The sequence below is a fragment of the Vicugna pacos genome, unplaced genomic scaffold, assembly GCF_048564905.1.
Source record: "Vicugna pacos unplaced genomic scaffold, VicPac4 scaffold_13, whole genome shotgun sequence".
NCBI lineage: Eukaryota > Metazoa > Chordata > Mammalia > Artiodactyla > Camelidae > Vicugna > Vicugna pacos.
In genome coordinates, this window is record NW_027328734.1 from 2608906 (window position 1) to 2624246 (window position 15341).

Consider the following 15341-nt stretch of genomic DNA (forward strand, 5'->3'; position numbering starts at 1 on the left):
TAAGAAGCACACTCTGACATTGGACTGAAATTGATTCTACATATATCTCCTCTGGCAAGGGAAGCAGAGGGAAATCTAACAAAATATGATTGTATCACTCTAAACAGATTTACACTGCAGAAGAAATGATCAATAAAATGAAAAGTCAACCAACATATTGGGAGAATATGTTTGCATGTGATATTTTCCAATCAATTGTTAATATCCAAATATATGGCAAACTCTTACCCCACAACACCAATAAAAGAACAAACAATCCAATTAAAAAAGTACGTAAGAACTGAATAGATAGATCTCAATCAATTATCTGTAGAAAACTTACAGATGCCTAAATGACACATGAAAATATGTTCAGAGTTATCAATTATTAGGAAAGTCATAAACCAAAAATGAGACAAGACTTCAAAATTGTCAGAAATTTCTCATCAAAAAGAAAAGAAACATATGTTGGTGAGATTGTAGAGAAAAAGGAACACCATGGACACTTTTTATAGGAATGCAAAGTATTGATTCCATTGCATATGTACATCAAATTTTCTTCATCCATTTTTCGGTCAAGGGATGTTGGGTTTGCAGGTTCCTGTCTGAAGGCTCTAAAGAATAAGCCCATGGGCTGAACTGATAAACAAGCTGTGAGGAATGTCACATATCCAGGTTGGATAAGAAGTGGCCTGCACATTGTATCCAGTATGGATGGCTAGATAGCCTATGCTGGGTAAGATCCTCAGAGGAGGACAACCTAAGACAGGCACAGCCGGCTGGATAAGAGATGGCCTACTTAATGAAGTTCCGTGATGAACTTTAAAACAATCCTTGATCATTTAACATCCTGTGCTTACTGCAGGATCATGGGGACATAAATAGCTTAAGATTATTAACATTGTTATAACTTAGATGATATATGAGGCATTGTGCATGTCCTACATAAACCCTTTTCCTAGGAATCAATAAAAAGAGAACTGCTCCTCTTCTGTCCACACAGAGTTTGTCTGTATATGATATCGTGCCACTGACAGTGTTAATGTAATTTGTTGGGAGTATTTTAAAAGGATGTTGCATTATATACAATGCTCTTTTTGCACCTATTGAAATTATTATGTGAGTTTTATTTCTCATTCTGTAAGTGTGGCATGTCACCTATATTGATCTGAATATTTTGAAGTATCTTTAAACCCAGGGATAAGTCCCTTTACTCATTGTATGTGCATGATACATTAATGTGTTGTTGAATTGACTTTCCTCTTTTGATGAGAATTTTGGCACTTATGTTCATCAGGGATAATATTCCATATTTTGCATCTAATGTACTTTCTTGCATTGTTATGCAAATAAATCTGGCATCATAAAATAACTTTGGAATCTTTCACCCCCTTGAAATTCTTGGAAGATTTTTGGAAGAATTGGTGAAAAATTGTCTTCAAATGTATCACAGATTTCACCAGCAAAGTCATCTTGTAAATGTTTTTTGGTTTGGGAGGTTTGGATTACTGATTTACTCATACACACTTTTGCTATATTTAACTTTGTAATTTCTTATTGAATCAGTATTGGAAGACATATGTTTCTGAGAATTTGTCTTTTATTCTAGGTCATTCAAATCTTTGGCTAGTGTTAATTTCTTATGACGCTATGCATCTCTACATCAGTGGTAATATCTTCTCTATTATTTCTAATTTTATTTGAGATTTTATTTTCTTAGCCAACCTAAACGTTTGTCCACTTTATGTTTAAAAGAAACAGACTTTGGTATTTTTTTATATTTTTAATTGTTTCTCTTATTATTTGCCTTACTCTCATTGATTCAATTTTCTTCTTTATTCTTTCTGTTTTCTCCTAGATTCTTGATGTGTAAAGTTAAGTAGTGTGAATCTTTGTATTTCTTTTATTATTAAATATAATATATATATTTATTTATTTATATATTTACATATTTATTAATTTATTTATCAATGAAATATGTCATTTACAATGTGTCAATCTGTGGTGTATAGCATAGTGTGCCCATACACACATATAATTCTATGCCTATAAAACGTTACTTCATGATATTTAACATAATGGCCTGTGTCATACAAAAGAAACTTTGAAAACATCATTTTTTATATACAGTGGATAACATTTATAAATCTACAGCTCCCAAATATATCCTCTCGAAGCCCATTTCCACAGTAATCTAAAATTGTTTAGAAGATCTGCGAGTATGTTTCAGTTTTGTAGATGAAATCATAGTGTTCCCATCCATATATTTTTTAAAGCTTCTTCATGCGTAATATCATTCATTATATTTCTTTCTATTTCTGGCTAACTTCAATTAGAATTACACATGTTTGGGACATCTTTTTTGCTGCAAATGTCATTGTTTTATCATTTTTATTGCAGAATATTATTCCATTGTGCAAATATGGCATAAATTCTGTATACTGTCATCTGTTGTTGGGCAATTATGTTGCTTCCATATTTTGGCTTTTGTATACTGCACTGCTAAGGACATTGGGGTGCACGTGTCTTTTTGAAATAGGGTTCCCTTTGATATATACCCAGAAGTGGGATTGCTGGATCGTATGTTAAGTTTATTTTTATTCTTTTGCTGAATCCCCATCCTGGTTTCCAAAATGACTGCACCAAACTACATTCCTACCAACTGTGTAGGAAGTTTCCCTTTCTCCACAGCTTCCCCAGCATTTATTGTTTGTGGACTTTTAAATGATAACCACTGTGACTACTGGGAAGTAATTCTTCATTATAGTTTTGAATTGCCCTCCTCTGATAATGATAATGACCATTTTTTTTCTTTATTCATATATCTGTGTGGCATTTGAACATCTCTTTTGGAGAATTGCTAGTTTAGGGATTCTTCCCATTTTCAGATTGTGTTTCTTGGTTTTTTTTTATTATTATTAGGTTGTATGAACTCTTTATATTTTGGAAATTAAGACTTTGTCAGTTGCATCACTTCTAAATATTTTCTTTAATCCTGCAGGTTGTCATTTTGCTTTGTTTATGGTTCATTTTGCTGTGCAAAAGCCTATAAGTTTTATTTGATCCAATTTATTAATTTTGCTCTTACATCCCTTCCCTGGGTAGGCTGTTCTAGGAGATCATTGCTGAGATTTATCTCAGAGTGTTTTGCCTATGTTTTCTTCTAGGAGATTTACTTTGTCTTACTTATATTTAAGTCTTCTAGACATTTTGAGTTTATTCTTTTGTACGGAGTGAATGATTGTTCTAACTCCATTGCTTTGATGCTGCTATCCAGTTTTCCCAAAACCATTTGGTGAAGAGATGGTCTTTTCTCTGTCATATTCCTAGCTAGTCTGTCAAAGATTAATGGAACATAGGCCTGTAGATTTATTCCTAGGGTCTCTATTCTGTTCCATTGGTCAATATGCCTGTTTTATTACCAATGTCATGTCATTTTCATTATTGTAGCTCTGCCATAGTGTATGGAGAACTAATGGGGTATTCCTCCAGCATCTTTCTTTTACTTCAATATTGCTTTTGTAACTATGGTTTTTTTATGACTCTATGTATATCTTAGGATCATTTGTTTCAGTCCTAAAAAGAAACGTTTTGCATAATTTGATCGGAAATCAAATTTTCTTGACTGATCGTTCTGGTTAGGACTTCCAAGACTATATTGAATTGAAATTGTGAGAATGGGCAACCTTGTATTGTCTCAGGTTTTTGTGAGAAGGGTTTCTGTTTTTCACCATTGAATATTTTGCTGGCTATATATTTGTCATAAATAGCTATTATTATGTTGAGATATGGTCCCTCTTTACCCACTGTGATAAGAACTTCTTTTGCAGATAGGTGTTAAATGTTATCAAATGATTTTTCTGCATCTACTGTGATTATCATGTGGTTTTTTGTCTCTCTTTTGTTGATATGGTGTATCACAAATGATTGATTGATTTGCATATGTTACACCATCCTTGTGTTCCTGGGATGAACCTAACTTGATCATGGTGTATGATCTTTTTTTTACATGCTGTTGGATTCTGTTTGTTAATAATTTCCTAAGGACTTTAACATCTATGTTTATCAATGATATTGGCCTATAGTTTTCTTTTTAGGTAGTGTGTTTGTCTGGTTTTATTTTCAGGTTGATGTTGGCCTTATGGTGTGAGTTTGGGAGTACTCTCTCCATATGAATCTTTTGGAAGTGTTTGAGGAAGATTGGTATGGATTTTTCGTTGTATGTTTGGTCAAATTCCCCAGTGAATGTATTTGGGTCTGAATATTTGTTTGCAGAGATTTTTTTTTTATTTTACTGATAATTCTATTCCATTTCTGGTGATTTGTCTGTTCAAATGGTCAATTTCTTTTGATACAATAATGGTGGGCCGAATGTTTCCAGAAACTTCTCCATTTCTTCTAGATTATCCAGTTTGTTTCCATACAGTTGCTCATGGTATACCCTTATGGTTTTTTGCAAATTTTATGTACTCTTTGTAGTTTCCCCATTTTCACTATGTGTGTTATTTGTGTTCTCTCTCTTTTCTTGTTGGTGAGCCTGTCCTGAGTTTTGTCAATTTTGTTGACTGTTTCAAAAAACAGTTTGATTGATTTTTTCTATTTTTAATCTTTATTTCAAATCTTTTTCCCTTGCTCTTTATTTTCCCGCTTTCTGCTGACTTTTCATTTTGTTTGTTCTTCTCTTCATGATTAGTTTACATAGAACATTAGATTAGTTATTTGAAATTGCTCTTCTAATTTGAGGCGGACCTTGTCACTGTGAACTTCCCTCTTAAGCCTGCTTCAACTATATTCCATATACTTTGTGTAGTGTTGTGTCATATTTCTCAAGATATTTTTTAATTTCTTCTTTTAATTCATCACCTACCCCCCTTGTTTTAGTACCATGTTTATTAATTTACATGCTGTCATTTTATCTCCCTGTTTTTCTGTGATTCATTTCTAGTTTCATGTTATTATACTCAGAAAAGATGCTTGAAATCTTTTTTAACTTCTTAAATTTGATTAGGCTTCTTCTGTGCCTTAGTACATAAACATTCCTAGAAAATGTTCCTTGTGCACTGGAAAAGAATGTATATTCTGTTTTGGGGATAAGTAGTGTATTGAAACTATCAATCAAATCCAATTATTTTATTGTATCTTTTTGTATCTTTGTTCCCTTATTAATTTTCTGTCTGAAAGACCAGTCTAGTGATGGTAATGGGGAGTTATAGTGTCCTACTGTGATTGTGTTCCCATCAATTTCTCCCTTTTTATCTATTAGTATTTACTTTATGTACTTATGTGCTCTTATATTGAGTGCATATATAGTAATGAGTATAAAACCATCATTTTGTATTGCTCTTTAATCATTATATCATGTCCTTGTTTATCTTTCTCTATGGCCTTTCTTGTAAAGTCTATTTTGTTTGAAGTCAGTACTGCTAGTCCTCCTTTCTTGTCATGTACATTTGCATGGAATGTATTTTTCCATTTTCTGACTTTCAATTGATGTGTGTTCCTCTTTCTAAAGTGGGTCTCTTGTATGCTTCGTAATGTAGGGTCTTGTTATATTATCCCATCTGACAATATACATCTTTCGATTGAAGCACTAAGTCCATTAACATTTGTAACAATTATTGATAAACTAGTGTTTATTTCCATTTTGAACTTAATTTTCCAGTTGATTTTGTATTACCTTTTTATTCATTTCTTTTTCTTTTTGTGGCTGTATAAGTTTTCTTTTATTATCTTGGTTTTTTTCTAGCTTTGTGACTTCATTGTAAGATGTTGACTTATTGTTACCCTGTTTTGTATGTATATTGACCCGTTACTATATATTTTTATAATAACTGAAAGGAATATAAATTTAAATGCATCATACAGAGAACAGAAATAAGAAGAAAATATTCTGTATTGTCCTGTTTCACTATCTAAATTTTAAATTTAAACTTAAAAATTTTGACGTCCTGTTTTACAATATCATTATTATTCTGTTGTAAGTCATTGTAGCTTTTGCCTTTCTAATTATGCCTTTCTCTTTCTATAGCATCCTGCTTCTTTATTTTTTGAGGAGATGTTTCATTATGTCTTTTTCTGTTGCTAAATTCTTTTAGTATTTGCTTGTGTGGAGATTATTTTTCTCTCCTTCTATTCTAAAGTTTAGCCTTGCTTGATATCTTATCTTAGATAACAGATTTCTTTCATTCTGGACTTTGAATATGTCTTGCCACTGCCTTCTGCCTGTTGTATTTGTGTGAGGAACATGTTTAAAAATAAAATGTATATAATTATATATATATAAAGAATACCTACAAATGAAGTTAACAAATACAGAGAAAACCTATACTTTAAAAAATAGAAAACATAGATGAAGGAAATTAAAATTGATCCAAAGAAATGAAAAGATCTCTTATGTTAATGATGTGAAACAGTGTGGTTGAAACAACCATACTACCCAAAGGAATCTACATTTAATGTGATTCATGTCAAAATAACCATGAGATTTTTAAATTCAATTATAGAAATAATTTCAAAATTTATATGCAACCACAAAGATCTTAGTTGCCAAAATAATCTTGAAAAAGAGTATTGAATATAATATTGTAAATTTCTCTGTTGTTAAACAGTCCTACAAAACTTTAGTAATTTAAACAACATGATACTGGCTCAAAAACTGACACCAATCAATAGAAGAGAATAGAGCAACCAGATATAATCCCTCTCACCTATGATAAATTAACCTATGAAAAAAGAAGCAAGAGTATTAAATGAAGAAAAGAGATTCTCCTCAATAAGCATTGCTGGGGAGGCTGAACAATTGAAAGATAGATTAGAGTATTTCCTCACATTGTATACAATCATTAAGCACAGAATATCTTTTATTTATTATGTTTACTTATATTTTTCCACCTGTAATTTATAGATCTATGTTTAGATCTTTTATTTAACTTATCAAATGTATTCCTATTTTATTCTTTTTGTATAAATTTACACACAATTGATTTCCTAATTTCTCTTCCTGATAATGTGTTGTTACTATATAAAAATGCAATGGATATTTGTATATTGATTTTGTATACAGCAAGTTTACTAAGTTTGTTCATTATTTCTCACAGTCACTGGCAGTGTGTGTGCAGTTTTCTAACTATGTATAATTATGTCATCTATAAAAATTTTACTGCTTGCTCACAGGTTGAATGACTTTTATATTTTTTCTTGACTAGTTGTTCTGGCTAGAACTTCTAGTAGTGTAATATAGGACTTGTTTGTATGAGCTATTTTTTCTTATTACTGTACCAGAGAAAAACCTTCCTGTATGTTAACATTGAACTTGATGTTAGTCATTGGTTTTTCATATACGGATTTTACTATGTTTAGTCATATTCTGTCTACAGCAAATTTGTTAAAAAAATTTTTATAAAAAAGTTATGATCAGATCTGTGAATAATTTTCCTACATATTTTGAGATTTTTATTTTTGAATTCTTTATTTAATGGATGGTATCACATTTCTTGATTTGCGTATGTTAAATAAAATTAAGAATCAGGACTAAATTCAACTTAATTATACTTTATAATACTTATAATATGCCATGACTTCAGCTTCCTAATATTTACTTAGAATGGAATATACACATATTGAAGGAAAAATTTACATAGTAGCTTGAGTGAACATTTTTTATTTAAAAATTTTATCTCTCATTTTGAATTTGGCTTATGTTTAGTGGAATTTATGTCTAAATAAAGAATACAATTTTGGTAGAACTGGCTTTACTACAGTTCACTGATACAGAACCTAGCTATTATTAACAATAAGTGTACAAAACACTTGCCTTAAAATGCTGCATTATACTAACAATGCCAACTCTTTCAGGATGAGAAACATATTGCTTCCTAAAATGCATTATTTGGTCTTTTAAACCCCATCCCACATATAATGTTATTTCTTTGTTTTTGATTGTTTGTTTGCCCCTTAATGGAGGCACTGATTTTTGAACCCATGATCTTCTGTATAAGTTTATATATCAACATCATTTTGGAACACTTAAGAGAAGCCGCAAGAGCATGGACTATAATGATGAGAAGAAAATTTATTACTTCGAGGGACTGAAAAACCTCTGAGTGAAAGAATGGCAAAAGTAAACTTTTATAAGAATACCTTAATAATTTCTCTTTTGTAATTTTAAAGTAGAATACTAAATTACATTTGTTTTACTTACAGCACTAAATTATATTTTCATACAAAAATTACCCCTTTGGGATTTCTTAAATTTGATTCATTATTTTAATCTAGTTTTATTTCATAAATATTTATCATTTATTCTAAAACATACCAAATACACTGATATGTATTCTGCTCATGTTTTGAATAAAGAGCTACTTCTTGTAAAGTAAACAGATAAATAACTACTTCCATTTCCAAATCAAATTAAGTTTCACCTTACTAATTATAATGAAATAGGTATACATTTCCTGCAGAGGTTTTACACAAATTTCACTTAAAATTCCATAACTTTAAAATTATTTTATATATTTTGTGCATTATTTATACTCTGTTCATCAATGTTGTATAAATTTGTGTACAAAAGTATGGAGATTTGTTTTATTTCATAGACCCCAGCATTAATTATTTAAAAAGATTTTCTTGGGGTAATAATTGCAGATCACACTATAAAAAAAGGCATCCTATATGTTTCATTTTAACTGGATGAATGAGAAGTAAACACTGGCTGAATGTTACACTTGACTTGCTAGGAGACCAGTCGTTTTGTGATGTCACATCTACTCAAGTTGAGAACCATTGTGATGGCCTAGTAGTTTATCTGTGCAGGCCTGCCAGAGCAGCATATGAAGCTGCAGTGCTCAAAATCATTCAGATTAGAAAAGTAGCTGTAGAAAAATTTATTTGAGATGGCAAATATTTCTTCAGAATTTCAAGATAGGTCTCATAACGTTGGACCAACTGGTTCAGGAAACTCCGGAAGATCTGTATTGTGTGATCCAACAATCTCTGGGGACTTGTCTTGAGGTCTATGATTGAAGTAAGTGATTTTCAGAATTTGTCTGAAGAATCCTTGTTTAAAAGTCCATGTTACACATATTGTGTCTCTGAGCCAGATGAAGATAATGATTTTCGTTCTCTGACATTTCCAAGAAAAATCTGGAAAATGGCTGGGAGTTATCAATTTAAATCCAACTGGTGGGATGATAATGAAACTTCCATAGTGATTGATGAAGTTGTCTTAAAGAAGGAAGTTTTGGAAAGAAAGTCCCCTTTCAGAGTATTTGAAACTGGAAGTATGAAAAGTTTAGTTAGACAGCTTAACATTTATAAGTTTAGGAAAGTGCAGCAGAATTTTTAAAGATCTGCTTGTCTAGCTGACTTTCTAGCAGAAGAAAAAGAAGTCTCTCTTTTAAGCAAGTTATTCAGTAATTGTAGTTACGACTTGGTAACATATATAAAATTTTATTTTGTACATCGATCTATGGTAATGTAAATGCAAAACTAGAGTTTGAAAACTGTATAAAACTACAAATGCTAAAATTCTTTATTTTTTCAAAAAATGAGGACAGAGCCTTAAGTATTCAAGATTGTGTGAAACTTTCCTAGCAACTAGGAATCTTACGAGAAATCTAAATAAAGGTATTAAAGCCGCTTTTAAAAAGTGGCTTTCACCATTACTGCAAATGCTAGCTTCTTAAATTTGAATACTTAAATACTATTTAAATGTGCATATTCCAAATAAGGAATTTCAAAACATAGTCAGCAATGTGCATATTTTGATGATATTATCTTAGCATAGTAAACGTGAAATCTGAGGTTTTGTAGGTTAGGCTTAATTTAGTCTTGTATTTTGGTTTAAAATATTACTAAAATCTTTCTCTTTTGGTTGTAGCTGCAGTTCTGCCATAATCCAAATCTTAAACGAGGCTGTCCCCAGCTTTTAGTGAGAATAAAAAGAAGAATTGGGATTAAAAATGTCTCTCTGGTATCTTCATTGGCTTAAGATTTCAAAAAGAAGCACTTTAAAGCTGGGGGTAACGTGCATAATGATAATTTTGATTTTGTGGTTGACACTAGAGGAGAAAGTACATTTTTACTTTCTGCAAATTTAAACATGCCTCTAATAAGGAAGCCCTCTTCTAGCCACATAATAGGTGATACAACTACCTTGATCAGAGGTGATTTTTCTCCTCCATTTTCAATGTCAGTTAGATCACCAGAACAATATTGCAATGGATCAACGTGCTTTTTTAAATCAGTTGACCACTGCCCACAGGCACTCTCAAAGCAGCTACACTGAAGCAAATGGCCGTGTTGTGAACTTTATTACATTTACAATATCTACTTCTCAGTACAGTACCTTGTCTCCCATACTGAGCAATCATGTTTGACTAATGGTGGAGCCTTCTAATTTTCCATATAGCTATCACAACATATCTGCCAATGACGGTCGTTTTTCTCAACTTCAACCAGGGAGCAAACCATGGTTACCAGTGACATTGATAGCTGATACATCAGCTACCTCTCTTTCAAGGCCAGCTCATCAGTCATCTTCATTTTATGAACGTAATCCTAAACACAACTTATATACCAGAGGACTACCATATTATGCAGGATAACAAAGATTAATATTGATGGTGGCAAATGCCGACAACTATATGCAATTTTCTTATTTGAACGATAAACATACATGTTTACCTGTATTTTCGATATTTTTTTAAAATAAAGAGTTAAACGGGAGTCTATGATATCATTTAAAGAAAAAGAGATATTTGATTGATATGATCACTTGATGGAAAAATATGGGAGTAAATTTAAATAATTTCTTGTAAGCAGGAAGAGAAAATGGAAGAATTTGGAAAAAGACTAAAACATGGAGAGAGGGAAAGTTATTAGTGGTTTCTGGTTCATCCTGGAAAGTATGAAAAGTGTTAAGTTCGGATAGGTTGGAACAGAAGATAATGCAGGAACCGGCCCAGGGAACATGGTCTCTATTATGTCATCCCTGGAATCATGAAGGTCACATGATATAGTCTCAGATGGTACATTCAGCATGTGGAAGAAATTAAGAAGTAATTTTATCTATGGTCTTCTTTGTGCTGTTCTCAAAGCATTCCAATTGGTGCTTTCATTTCCTGCCCTAAATATTCTATGCTATAATTTCTAGTCAATACATTATGTTGCTTTTATTTCCAACCAAGGACAAACTTACATCCTCAGGGTGGCTCTTAATGCCTTTCCAACTCTATGCACACAAACTGAACTTAGCTAAGTCATTCGTTTATAAATCTGGCATCTGACTACCTTGGCATATGTTTATGTTTCACTGTATCTGGAGATACATCCAGGAAAATGCTTGTCATATATGTAAGCTCCACCCTCGCAAATTTTGCTCCAGCTAATCCTTGAACTTATGTTCTCCTATTACCTAATTAGACTTTCCCAGTCTCAGCACAGAAACCACCTCCTCCAGATGTTTTCTGTCTATCCCCCTTTCCTTGTCTAACTTGGATACCAACACAGTAAGCACAGCACATGCCACAGGATGCATTTTAGTATTTAGTGAATGAAAAATACATGTTGACTTTAAGCATAATCTACTTTCCTGAGACAGCAAATCTCTCATGGTTTTCAAACTATTTCATTATTGTCTTTACTCTTCACCACAAACTAGCTCTTTTCATAGCCCAAGGACTAGTCACTCAAGACAGTAATTCGAGGTAGGTAAAGGAGACAAAGTATTATTTTCTTCTTAATTCATGCCTCCAGTGGCCTAAAGCATTCAATTCTCATTTGCTGGATTATTTCCTGTCTCTTCATCACCCACCCACCCATAAGTAGCTGATTCTCTTCCCCATACCAAAAAATATACTGCCTTCTAATTAATTTACTTCTTAGAATCAGAGCTTTATCCAGAAGAGACAGTGTCATTGCAAACATTTAATGCAGGATTATACTTCCCACATAAATTGTACCCCTTCTAATCTTCACACAGGCAGTATCTAAGAGGTAATAGTCCCTTGGTTGGAGTGGTTGTGTTCAGTAACCAAATTGTAACCTAAAATGTGTGGACTAAAAAGAAGTGAGGGTGGTAGTATTAAAAATTTGTCCAACTGCAAGAACACCAAATTTATACAGATATTAGGAAATATAAAATATTCATGGAAGACTTTAACTATTTCCCATTAATTTAAAATAAATGGTGAACATTTTCAGAATGTGAATTGCCCTGAAATGCTGGAAAATTGTAGGCAAGGTCAGGGAGCCTAAGGCTTCTGCTCACAACCATGCAGCCAGTGTCAGCTGATAAGACTGGAATGGCAACACTGAATACTGAAAAAGTGTCACCAATTGTGAAGAAAGCCTTTGATAATCTGGAGAATGGGCAAATGGGTCAGGTTAAGCTCTAGCAACATCCCACCAATATGATTTTACCAAGAGAAGAAAGGAGCCCACTTGCAGCAGGAGATCTGTGTCTGGACAGCAGTGGTTGTTCCTAAAACAGAAACATCAAGCTTTTAAGTTTGTCAGCTCAACTATGATGGTGACTATTTTTTGCTTACATTAGCAGTCTGGGTTTCAGTTGGGCTGGTTCACAGCTAGTTTCGAGCTCTCTTATCACACAGTGGGTCTTACTGTGATCATCATAACAAGGTTCTATACTGATAAGTCAAAAGCTACACTTTACTTTAAAAATTAGAATTCCTAAAGAAGAATATTGTTTGTTTGTCCATCTGTAGTTCTCTACCTGGGAAAACCTAGAGTATTGGCAAATGTACAAAAGTTGTCTGGTGTGTGAAAACTATTCTCTGAGCTCTGACCACTGAATTCTTCCCACTAAATACTACAAATCTGTCTATCACTGTGTGTGTGTGTGTGAAGTTGGACTGTTAAGCAGTAACTAAGTTTATCTTAGTTGAGTCATCAGTGAATTATTCCTCTGCTTCTGGCAGAATCTCTGTGAATTAAGAGTTTCATTTTGCCACCAGATTTTCTTCCGATCAGGGAGAGGTAGATTATATTTCTCCCAGTATACTAATTGTTACCTGTTCATTGAATCCCAAGCTAATGCTAGGGCCAAGCCACTGAAACCTTGAATTGGACAGAGGCATATATATTCACCAGTCCCCAGAGCCCAGCACAGGACTGTGTGTCCTTCTTAATTTAAGTTTGTGTCTACTTTGTTTTCTTTTAATTCTCATTGTTGACACAACTTATTTTTTCTTTGAACACCCCTTGACTGATTTATATGGACTGAACCACTGATTTATTTCTTTTAAGCTACAAATTACAATAACATTTCTTTCCTTGGACTACCTGGATTAAAGTGAGCATAGTCATCATTTTGAAAGCAGTCCTCAGTCCTAAAAATGCAGAACCTTTACAGCTCTTTGTCCAGCACTTGAGCCAGAATGTTTGTTGTTGATCTCAGGGATAATCCTCACATTCCCTTATGCAACCATGAGAAAACAGCACATTGTTATCCAAAATCAAGTCTTTGTCAGTATTGCTTTCCCATTGCAAAACAGTTAAGAATTGTAGGAGTTCTGAGATTTAAACATGCTTAGATTTTTAGCAACTTAGCATTTTCATATTTTACAGATGCTCTCGTGGAGATGAGACTTTTGGTCTGAGACAGTGAACTTTATCACTCACAGCAAAAGCAGCCAGGGTTAATATTTGTATCCATTCCCTAATCTCAGATGAATACACAAAGTGAAATTTTGTTGCCTACAGAAGCAGTGGGCTGTTAACATGAAGAAAGATTTAGGCATTTTAAAACACTATTTTTATTAGTATCTTTATGTATAATTTATTAGAATCACTTATTTATTAGTATCTTTAACTAGGATAATATATCATGACTAAAGATTACTTGCTGCAAAAAGAATCATGAGAAATGACATGGGAAAAAGTGACCATTGACTTTCCATTTTTTCTTCCACTTTTATTGAGATATAATAGGCATAAAACATTGTGTAAGTTTAGGTGAACAGGATAGTGATTTGCTTTACAAGTGTCATGAGATAAATATCATAGCAATTTTAGGGAGAATTCTTTATCTCATTTAGATGCAATTTTAAGGAAATACAATTTGTCTTTTGGTTGTGATGAGAAAAATTATGGTCTACTCTCTTAACAACAATGATATTGAACATAAAGCAGTATTAACTGTAATTTTCATGTTACTATGGGGTATCCCTAGAACACGATTCTTTTACAGCTGGATATTTATAGCTTTTGAGTTCATTAATCAAATCCTACTTTCCCAACCCCTGCCTCTGTTCACTACAAATCTAATTTTTTACTATGTGTATGTTTGTTTGTTATTGAAGTGTACATTAATCTATAACACTGTGTTAATTTCTCTTTCACAACATACTGTTTGCTGTATTTAATATATTTCAAACAGATCACCAAATATATCTAGTTGTGATATGTTGCTGTTTAAAGATATTTAATAGTTTTTGGCTATTCCCCATAAAGTTCATTTCTTGTCCCTGACTCATTTAATTTGCAACTGGAAAATTTTCTCTCTCAATTTTTTCAACTTTTCTTTTTCTCACCCCATTTCCCTCCTTCTTGTGAACAACCTGTTTCTTTCTATGTGTATAACTCCATATCTGTGTTTTTATGTTCATTTGTTTAAAATTCAAATATGAATAAAATCATTCAGCATTGTCATTCACTTCCTGACTTATTTGACTTAGCATATTACCCTCTTGATCAACCCATTTGTTGCAAAAGGCAAGAACTTATTCTTTTTAGAGCTGAGTAAAAACCCATTTTATTTTTATGTGTGTGTATATATATATATATAGTTCATATATATATATAAAGTGCGTGTGTATATATATACATATAGATAAATCTGTACTTAAGATGGGTAGATATAAAAATTATATAAACACAATTTCTTTATCCATCATGTATTGATGAGCAATTAATTTGCTCCTATATCCTGTCTATTGTGGATAATGCTGCAGTGAATATAGGGTTGAATTTATCTTTTCTAATTAGTGTTTTTATTTTCTTGGAATTAGTCTCCTGATATGTATATGTTGGATTATATTTCATTTTTAATTTTTAGATAAAGCTCCATGTTGTTTTCCACAGTGGAAGCACATATTTACATTCACTCCAGCAGTGCATCAGGGTTGTTTCTCTAACATCCTAACCAACAGTTATGTTTGTTATCTTTTTCATAGTAGTCATTATGACAGGAGTGACATAAAATCTCATTGCGTTTTGGACTTGCATTTTTCTGAAGCTTAGTGATGATTGGTTTCACGTGCCTGGTGGTTACCTTTCCCAACTGTATATTCATTTTTTGTAATGGGCTTAATGACAATAACTGTCTCATTTCATTTTAAGGC

The 15341-nt window shown here is 32.5% G+C and overlaps 1 long non-coding RNA gene across 1 annotated transcript; it reads left to right on the forward strand.

Moving 5' to 3' along the window:
• Positions 1 to 8789: 8789 nt before the first annotated feature.
• LOC140692582 (uncharacterized) lies at positions 8790 to 9943 on the forward strand. The gene is made up of 2 exons (XR_012068148.1): positions 8790 to 9001; positions 9857 to 9943. It is a non-coding gene; the product is annotated as an uncharacterized lncRNA (long non-coding RNA).
• The last annotated feature ends 5398 nt before the right edge of the window (positions 9944 to 15341 follow it).